Source organism: Dipodomys merriami, unplaced genomic scaffold (genome assembly GCF_024711535.1).
Source record: "Dipodomys merriami isolate MVZ:Mamm:240054 unplaced genomic scaffold, mDipMer1.0.p SCAF_11, whole genome shotgun sequence".
NCBI lineage: Eukaryota > Metazoa > Chordata > Mammalia > Rodentia > Heteromyidae > Dipodomys > Dipodomys merriami.
The window spans coordinates 4,661,815-4,673,235 of NW_027202382.1; positions in this window are offsets into that span (position 1 = coordinate 4,661,815).

An 11,421-nucleotide genomic window follows, 5' to 3' on the forward strand; every position below is an offset into this window, starting at 1 on the left:
TCAGCTATTTCCAAAAAGAACCCAACAAAACCGAACAACCACACAAAGTAAAAAGCCCCAGATTCTGCCTTGGGCGAGAGAGGAGAGCCCAGTTCTTGCTGCACCGCCCTAGAAGAGCTGGCCCGAGCGCCAAGTGTGCGCTACCAGCCCCGACCCAACACGTCTGCATTCCGGGTTTACCAAGCTAGCTGTCGGCTCCTAGTATTTGAGTTGAGACACACACACCCCCTTCCCCAGCTCCGGGATCCCCACAGAAATTAACACGCCCGGGTGACTTCTCCAGTGGAAGCCCAGTTTCCAGCGGGGGTAGGGGTCCTCGGATCGGCCGGTGAGCACTTCTCTTATAACCAGAACCTGTAAGAGAGATTCAGAGGAGAAGTTGGTGTCATCGAAAAAGGGGAGTGGGGGTGGGCTTGATGCCTCTGGGAATGCATCTCTAGTCGCCGCTCCTTACGAAACGTTTTACTCACCCCCATCCTTTCCCAATAATCCTGAAGCTTCTCCCCGACCCCCACCCATCACCAGGTAGGTACTCAAAGAATACACCTCCCACGGTGTGCTGAAATCAGAGCAGCTGTGCTTACTGCCTGTAATCTACCTGCTCAGGAAGCTTGAGACCTGAGGATCCTGGTTCCAAGCCAGCTGGGGCAGAAAAAGCATGTGAGACTCGTATCCCCCCCCCCCCCCAGATAACCACCAAAAAGCCAGAAGTAGGCTTTGTAGCTAGCCTTGGGCAAGAAAGCTAAGGGAAGCGCCCAGGCCCTGAATTCAAGCTCCCAGTAGTGGTACACACACACACACACACACACACACACACACACACACACACACACACACACACACACACACCAAGAAAAGCCTAGAAGGTGCTTTCACACAGGTGGAAGAAGGAACTCCCAGTTACTACAGTAGAAAGGTAATCCCCCTCTATTGTAAGAAAAGGGAAGTTGTGGCTTTAAAATGTTGTCACTCTCTCCTAGCTGATTGAATGTGAAGGTCAGCATTTTTCTATTAGGCCACAGCTTCCTTCTTGATCATCCAGGGTGACTGTTCGCTTCTCCCCTCTGCATTTCTTCACACTTCTGCCTGCTCATCTTCTGTCCTCCGGCCATGACAGTCACCCGCCCCTTCTAAAACTCTCTCTAGAAGCTCTCTTTTGGTCTCTCCGCTCCCCTTTCACCACAGCTGAAGAACATCTTCAAATCCCTACTACAAATGGCTTTCTCACTTAAGCCATGTGCTCAGCACTGTTTTTTTTTTTCCCACCTGCAGCCAATCTCAGACCACAATCCTCCTCCCTAAGATTCCCACAGGAGTGTGCCACCACAAGTGCCCTGCTACCTTTTCTCCTTAGTCTTCCTTAAAATGTGATCTTCTAATTTCTGCCTCCAGTGTGGCTGGAATTACAAACATGCACCACCATGCTTAGAGGGAAAGTGAAATTCTTTCTTTCCTGTAGCAGGAACCTAATCACCAATAATAGCAGGCTAGCCTCCTCTGATCAGATGCCCTACCTCCAGGCTACCCCCCTTCCACCCAGATTACAGAAGATATGTTAAAGGTTGCAGCAAGTATTGCTTAGAACACAATTCTCACCAAGCCTTTCTCTCAGATAAAGTTCTTTGCTGACCCTCTGCGACATCTTAGTTTTGCTTTCTTGACTGTCATGTACTGACATCTCTTCCTGTCCTCTCCCTCCATTAAAATTAGAACTACCTGCTTTTCTGTAACTCTACCAGGCATTCTCTGGCCATGTGCCTCTGTGAAATCTTCTCCCAGCCCAGTAGTTACCTGCCCAAGCTCCAGTCATTCCTTAAAGGATTTGCTGAGCTTCCTTGTGGAAAGCACACTGGGTTACTGTACATCTGGCCTCAGAACATCATTTTTTAAGGTACTGCCTCCTCAACTAGATTACATATTCCAAGAAAGCTCTAGCTCAGACTAACAGTGAGGACTTGACTTGTTTTACTCGTGTAAAACATAATTTCTTGGGCCAACATTACAGTTGTTGGAAAGATTAAGACATTACGCAGGTGAAAATGGCCAGTGACACTAGCAGTGTTTGTCTATTTAGGTGCTGAGTGAATGTATGAGAGTAGGTCTGTCCTTCTCCACATTTTAACCCAAATAAAAAAAACATTCAGTGATGGTTGCATTGCTGAAATATGTAGAGTGAATTTTGAATTATCCCTGCACATAGAATAAGTTAGAGGCCAATGTAGTTCAAATAACTCTGAATTAATATAGTCTTGCCTTTAGGAGGCATTTTTACAATTATTTAAATATTTCAGGGTTTTTTCCCTTGGATAAATGCTTGATTTTTTGTTTTCATCCCAAACAACATCAATTAGAAATGTTGAAATATGCTTAATGGTAGTAAGAGACTGGCTCAAGACTTTAAAAATTATATGACAAAAATAAAATTTAAAAAGTACATAAAATTTAAAAAATGAAAATTGTATGAAAAAGTGTAAGAGAATGCTACTATGTTAACAAATATCTTCAGAGGAATTAGACCTGATGGTTAAAAATCTGGACTTCAGACAATAATTATCCAGTCATCTGTCTGTCCCTTCTTTGTCTGTTATTTTTCTGTATGTTTTCTCCTCTCGCTCCCTTGATGCTTCCATTTTTTTTGCATGTGACTACTTCAGTGTGTTTGCACAGAGAACACAAACTCTGGGAAAGTACCCCATTACTCATTTTCTCTTCCATCAGCTATAAATTTCTAAGGAATAGTGATTTCTGATTCCTATTGGATGATTGTTAAATCCAGATTTCTTATTTACTTCTACCACCTGGAGTGGTTCACTTCTTTCATTACTCCAATACTATATAGCATAGATAGAAAATTTCCCAGGTTTCTAGATTGATACTATATCTTAGAAACTCTGTGGTCCAACAGCTTATTTTTCAGTAACAAGTGAGTTGAAAGGTTGAGATCTCATTCCATTGTACTGTGCAGAATTTCCTGTCAGCTTATTCTGGTAGCCATTTACTGTAATTTGGCCTGTATCTACTCTTCGTATCTATTATTGCTTCTTTCCAGCTGATACAAACATTATTTTTACATTTCTTCAGACTGTTGACTTTGTCTTTACTATTCCATTCAGAAAACCAAATGCTATTAACATCCTTGTTGTATATCATTCCTTACTCTAAACCTTGTTCTATTCCAAGGAAGTGTTTTCAAATGACTGGGCAAGGGCCATCATAGCTATTGTCCATGACTTGGTGATTTTCCTCACCCATTTCATTCTATTAATTATATTATATATATATATATATATATATATATATATATTTCACTCTATTATATTAGAATTATCACAATTTTTCCATTATTAAGCTAGCTTAATCTTCAGAGTGACTGCATGTGATATGAACTATTCTTACTCTTAATTTTATAGATGAGGAAACAAATCAAAACAGTTGAATATTTTGACCAAGATCACACAACTAACAAAGTTGAAACTAAGATGAGAACCTTTGTTTGTCTTTAGATATTGGTTTCTTGACCAGTCAGCTTGCTACATATGATTGTTCAATTCTGTTTCTCAGTACTGATTTTATTTTTTGCTATATACAATGCAGTCAAATTTAACAGTCAATTTTAGCAGTATATGTTAAACTTAAAACTATGATTTCCAGAAAGTATGGGAGAAAAATCTTTGTGATCTTCAGTTAGGTAATTTGTAGATACCTTCTTAGATATCTAATCAAGGTTCCTGTAGTTACTGCTGATCTTCAAAAGACACTTGGCAACAGATGAAAAGATAGCCTACAAGCTGTGAGGAGATACTAGTATTAATAAACTTTGTTGAATTAGCAACTCCTTGTACAACTACTTAAAGATAATAAAAATATTTTGAAAAAACTCATAGTGAATAAAGAACTTGTAGGTAAATATATTTTTAAAACAAAGGTCAATAATAAGACCAACACTCAAAAGCTTAGCAAAACCTTTAAACATATGCTTCACCAAAGAAGATACATGGAAAGAAAATATATTTATTAATGATCTATCTTTGTCAACCATATGTTGTTATTTATTAGGGAAATACAAACAAAACACAATGAAATGCCATTACACACTTGTGAGGGTATTACATACTTATGAGGGTGGCTAAAATTAAAAAAAAAAAAACAGAACTATCTTTTCACCTCAAATGTTGACAAAGAAGTGTTATAGCTTCCACACATTTTATTTATAATCGCCTAAATCTGGAAACCAAATTTCCATCAATAGTTGGCTAGGAAAACAAATAGTGATATGGCTATACATGGAATATTACTCAGCAATAGAAAGAAAATGAATTACTCATACAAGAAATAACAGGGGTGGAACTCAAAGTAATTTTGCTGAATGTTAGAATATAGATTAAAAAGGGTACATAGTTCATGAGTCCACTTATTTAAAATTCTAGGAAATGGAAACTAGTCTACAGTGACAGAAAGTGAATCAGTGGTCTGAGAAAGGCTAGAGAAAAGAAGGAACAGGAGGAGCAGAATGCAGAAAGGATCTTATCCAATCCCCCTCAATTGACCAAACAACCAGCTTTAGAACACCAAGAGATGAAAAGGAATTTGAGGAGTAACTCTTCGTTCTCATTCACAGAAATTCATCATTCATGGAAGAAACCTTTCTGGTCATATTTTTTGGGGTGGCCAGCATTTCTAAACATACTAAATTTCCTAAGTGTACAATATGAGCTACGGGGAGGAGGGCGGGGGGGGGGGGAGAGGGGGAATAGGGAAGAGGAGAAGTGTAGGGAGGGCAGGGATGGTAGGGGAAACACAAAGGAGGGCAACAATGCTTGTTAAGAAATGTACTCATTATCTTGCTCATATAATTGTCACCCCTCTGTATGGTATTTTCACAATTAAAAAACTTATTAAAAATATGAGATACATTCTTCAGCTATTTAAAGATCCAGTGAAAAATAACTTTTGAACAAATTAATTGTTTATACTGTTACTAGCTTTATCTGATTACAATGTTTCCCTTCACGATTCTGGGCATATCTTACATCAAAAAATCTTCCACTCTTATAGTCTGACTCATTTTAAAGGCTATCTTCCTTTAGAATGCAAAACAAAACACAAAAACCTCAACAACAAAGAAGAACTTGTAGGTAAATATACCACAAATATACCACTAGACTGCCTTAAGAATGATCAGAATTTTCTCTAATGAATATAAACGTTGTCTTCTTTTGAAAGTACATGTATTTGCAACCCAAGTTCACCACTTAGAAAGTAAATGTTATCTTCCTAATTATGATATGAAGTTGGTTTCTATTGGTGATTCTTCTAAGCCATTTATTAAGTGAATTACTCATGACCTACAGTAACTACAATGGGAGACTGGAGACACAAAGCTCTCAGGAGAAGATGAGGTTGTTAACGTAAGTTAAAATAACACAAACTATATGGTATTGACATAAAAAGATGCAACTATGAATGGAACATAATAGAGAGCCCAGAAATTAATCCATGTTCATATAGTCAACTGATTATATATATATATATATATATGTATACACTGATATATATAATTGTTATTGTAGAAGTGATATTCAAAGGGGTTACAGTTACATGAGTCATGTAATGAGTACAATTCTTTTTGAACCATGTCTTCCCTCCCTTTACTCTCTCCCAGTTTTTCCCTCCTGACCCCACCCACAAGATGTGTATTTCATTTTCCACATAGTGTCTGGTGAGTGCCCCTGTTGTATTTATTCACCCTGTATTCTACCTTTTCTATGCCCCCCCTTACCCTCCAAAGACAAATAAACTAACAAACAGTACAAGACAACAAAAACAGCAACAACAAGAAATATTTCTTGTTTCCTTTTCTTGGACCAACTGATATTTTATAAAGCTCTCAAGAACAAACAGTGGAGAAAGGATAGCCTCATCAATAAATGGTGCTGGCAAATTGGATATATAGATATGTATGTATGTATGTGTGTTTCTAATGCAAACCACGTAAGTATGTATATACATAAGTATGTATACACATAAATGAACATGCATGTATATACATTATCCACATATACAAATGTATGCATACACATATGTATACCACTATGTACTCAATATGATGTAAAAACAAACAATAAAAAATTAAATGTATAGGGTTTTCAAAACAAGAACTTGACATTTACAAGTGAACTTTTGCTATATTTTGCTTATGACCACTTTGTATATGTGCATTATTCTCTTTCTATCATTCTTCTTCCCTATTTATCTTCATTTGATCATTGGGAAGTCTTCCTTTATGTACGGAACAAAAACCAGATTTACTCTCTGAATTGCAGTCATTTAGAGTATCACAATGCATACTCAAACTGGGTTTTTGTTTTATGTCTAGAATCATTACTCCAATGTTACAGGCTATACGCTTTGAGATGAATGACATACTCCTGTCAATTTTCCAAGAGGAGTGTAGGATACTTTAAACTCCTTTACTTACCTTTCTATGCAATGCATCAAAGCAGCCTTTGTCACTGGCCAAGCAAGGTGTTAAGTGCAGGCATTTCAAGGGTGCATAGGAGCCCTGTGATTGCTACAAAATGGAAATCAGAATGCCTTGTTGTGTCTATTACATAACACAATACGGACCTACTGTTCTCTTTGTAAACAGATCATAGCTTTTCAAAGCCTCATAGAACTTAGGACTGCTTATGAATGACATAAATCTGGATATTTCGCTGAATCCTCAATGTTTCCTCTCTTTATTTCTTTTGCTGTTACAATTTTTCCTCCATATGATTAGATTTGCTTTAAATGTTGTATACCATGGGACCCATGGCAGATAGGAGCCTAAATTTTCTTGAAATTTTACAATATTATGTAAAATGGCTCCAGATTGTTGTGCTGCTTTTGGGATAAGAATTTGCTCCTTTGTACCCGAGAGGAGGCTTGGGAACTTTGTCATAAATCTGGCTCACTGTTGAAACCGCCACAAATTATGTACTCACATGTGGCCAATTTGCCTCATCTATAAAATAAGGTAAATAAACTCTCTTACATTTATCAGAATTCTGGTTAATACAAGATCAAATAGCAGCATGAATAATTATAATAATGATGATATCAAGCACAGTAAAGACTGATAATTGCCTGTTAGCATCTCAAATGCCCAGTGTGAATTAACTTATTCATTCTTCCAGCAAAGCTGCAATGGGAAGGTGGTTTACTATTATCTCCATTTTACAGATGACAGAACTGGAACCATGTGGTGTTAATATCGCTAGAAAACTCCAGACTGACTCAAATGATTCAACAGTGTCTTTACACACATAATTATTTTTCAAATGCTGAATTTTAAAATTGTTTCAGAACTGTAGAAGGTGGTATTTACAAAACAAACAGAATTTTGGCTAGCTTCACACTAATCTAAATTTCCAGACTGTGTTCCAGAGGGTATGTTTTCCCCTCCAACTTAATTTAATTACAACTGAAGCTGTTCAGATAGCCATCTATCACTATTACATTTTCCATGGCAGCTGACAGCCAGAGGAGAAAATCTTCTTATTAAAACCATTGAATCGGTTGCCCTGAAGGCATGTTAAGCTGCAACTAACAGCCCTTTTCTCTTAACTGTACCTCTTGCTCCAGCTGTTGCCTTGTCTCTCTTTTCTTCCATTTGCAGTCAAGCTTGGCATGTTTTGCAGACTTCATCTTCCAAGCTTTCCTGCCAGTTGCTAACCACTTCCTGATTCTTTAAGCCCATCGCTGCCCTCTGCTTCTTTCTTCTGTCCATCTCCCTCTTGGATTCTGATTCTTATTTAAAGCTTTACCCTTACCACAGTCTATACTATCCTGTGTGCATATGTGCCTCCTCATCACTTCTGGAACTTTCTGAGCATAGGCATCCTTGCATTCTCCCCTGAGCTGGAATGGTGCCAGGTGAGGTAGCTTCCTGACATTACTGAGAATGTCAGCTGTTAATTCTATAAAGATTCCTTGGGGATGGTAAATAATCTTATTACAGAAATATCATGGATATTACTACCAAGGGAAGTTTTCCTTACTCTTGGAACACTATGCATGTTTGAAGACCCAAGGAAAGAACAGTGTAGAGCATGAGGGATGAAAATTTCCTGAGAAATGGAGACCGGATATTATCTTTACATTTTTAAAATTATTTTAAGTTGTTGTACAAAGGAAGTGCCATATAATAAAGCAGTTAATGAATACAACATATCTTGATCATTGTTACCTCCTTCAACATTCTCCTCCCCGCTTCCGCTCACCCCATCCATTTCTTTTCTTAATTTTGTGGTACAAACAATGAGAGCTTTCGCTCTCCTCACTTCATAGTCTCACTTCATCGTCTACTCTTCACCCCTTGGATACTATCTTGAGCAGGAATGTACAAAGGATGCTAGAGATTGCACAGGAGAAGAACATATCCTCACCTCAATTCTGCTCTTCCTGAACTGAAGGTTTTTCCTTTTTCTTTTTTCTCCCAGAACAAATGTGTTCAATTTTTTCCCCTCAAATATATTCCCATAAGAAATTCATTAGCTTTCTTCAATACCCAACTTGTAAAAGACCTCTGCCTTTGATGATTTGCAAGCTAACATCGAAATATGTGTGATTTCATCAAGGCACATATAAGTTATACACACGTGCTGGAAGGCTGGCCTGCAGGGCTATGTAGGCTCAGCTCAATGAGGTGTACCTCGAAATGGGCGGGGTAAAGGTTTGACAGTACTGGTGGACCTGCCACTTATGTATATATCAGAAAATGTATACAATACATGCGATGAATGTATACAATACTGACCTTCAGCTGTTGCAGGACTTGAGGTTTCAAGCCTCCCAGATGTCAGAGAGTGCATCATAAGCAAGATAGTCATGATGAGTGATGAACTAAAAAGTCTTTAAAATGATACTAAGCCAGAGGAATGATGTATTGTCAATTGTTCAGCATCTCTTCGAAAATAACATGAACGGATTGTCGAGTTGGAGTTATTACCTAAGAGACCTTGATTAGGGGCTCATCCCAGTAGACACTTTTATCTATTAAGTAATGATTCCAGTTCCACAGCACTATGGTAGGGCAGAAGTTACATTGTTTACTGTATATTTTAGTCTGGGCACTCCTGAAAAAAAATGGATTGATAGCACATATAGTCAAGTGTTGCATAATATTGTTTTGACTAATGCCAAGCCACAAATAAGATGCTGTCCTCATAAGACTATAATCACCTAGTCACATTGGAGCTATGAAGTTTCCAAAAACAATTGAAATCTCCTAATAATTTTTTTCCGAGTACACCCTGTTGCTAAATGGCTTATGACTAACAGAGAGATATATGCAAATTTATCAGGAGAATTAGCTTACTTGATTTTAGGGACTGAGAAATTCCATAGGCCACTTGCAAGCATGAGAACCAAGAAATTCAGTTGTGTGCTTAATGCAAGTCTGAAGCTTCCTAACCCAAAATAATAACAACAACAAAAACCCATGGTGGAGCTCAGTCTGTTTTGCCACACACACACACACACACACACACACACACACACACACACACACACACACACACACACACACACACACACACACACACACACACACACACACACACACACACACACACACCACAACACAAAACAGAGTGCTGGGGGTGGCGTCAAGCTAAGAGCATGCTGGTATAAATGTAGGAGTTAAAAGACAAAGAATCTGAATTCTTTGGCGTTCTGATATCCAATGTAGAAGGGAAAGATATTTCAGTTCAGAAAGGAGAGCAATAATTTTCCTTTCCTCTGCTTTTTTTGTTCAATCTGGACTCTTAGCTGATAAGATGATAAGTTTCCTCACTTTACAACTCATGTACCCATCTCCTTCAGCAAGATTCCCTATAAACACACACGAGACAATCTAATCCTTGAGGTCAATGCACAAACCACCTGTGTTTCCCTTTCAGCAGAAGCACTATATGTTCAGTGTCTATTGAAGCATTGAGAAGCACTAATGCATTACTAGCCCTCTGAGTGTCTCTAAGCTATTTGTCTCTCAAAATTAACCACCCCTTTGTACAAATATGTGTTTAACATGCATGTGAATGTGTGTGCACATGTATACATAGACACAGTTCAGTTCCTGACATATTACTATAGCTGAAATTCAATAAATTATTAAACTATACAATTTATGAGTATGGTGCTAACATACTTTTGCTGCAATCCATAAAAACTAATATGTAATAGATAGCATCTCAACCTGGGTCATTTGGGTTGGAATGAAGATCACCTTTCTTAAAATAAATTAGCAGTTTGTTTATTAAATGAATATTCTGTGGTTTGTTAGATTTGGGCATAACTCAAGAAATTTAAGTAGGAAATAATGCCATGGTAGTTTCTTAAATTGGCTTTAAGTGTATTTTGGGTAGATTTAGTGTTCCCATCACATTTAACATTTTATTAAGTATTACGCTATATGGCATTTAATGTTCCTGATGAGTAAGCAGGGTAGCTGCTACTAGTCTAGCTTTAAACAGAAAGTAAGCCTCTGCACGATTGATAATCCAAATGCAAGCATATGGCTTTCCACACCTGGCATTTAGTATGAGCCAAACTTTCTAACCTAAGTCACACAGCCATTCCTTCTCACCCTGCCTTCCCTTGTTGTAGTTCTCTGTCTCTGGGTTCAAAGCTTAGAAACATAAGTGTGTTTAGGCACATGCCTCTAGATTTTAATTAGCTCTCTTAGGAATAAAAATACCTTGTTAAAAGCTGTACATTCTTTGTTATCCAATATCCAAAGGTAAATTTCTCACACTTGCTATGAATGCATTTCTACTTAGGTGAAAATTTCTACTGTATATTTCCTGAGTTATTAAGAGTAGATTCAAAAATACCTCCTGAAATAATATTTTTAAAAGATCAAATTATTGCTAGTTTCATTTTGCTACCATTTTTTCTTACAGTCTAATTTCTTGATCATATGAACTACATATGTCCTATAGTCTCTTTTAAAGTCACTAATAAGCAAAAGCTTTCAGGGATTTTGGAACGTATATGCAATAGTTCTGAAGCCAGGCCTTGCCTTTGATATATACCAGAAAAACTTTTAATACCTGATGTAACAAAAGAAATATTTGAAGGCACTGAGAAATGCCTTAGGGAGAAAGAATTGAAGGTTGAATAAAGCTATAACTATTGGAGATAGAATATAATTTGCTCTGCAAGAATATTTTAGTGTCTATATAATATGTCTATGTTAGTTGGTTAAAAAGCCTGAGAATAAAACTATAATGCAACTGTCCTCTTTTCAATAATTTTGAATTTTCAACATTGATTTCTAAGTTGAAGAATCATTCCCTGTGCTTGAATGGTTCTTCAAATATGGCACATACTCTGAAACATCTATCTGGTCACTATTTCCTGTGGGCACAAACTATT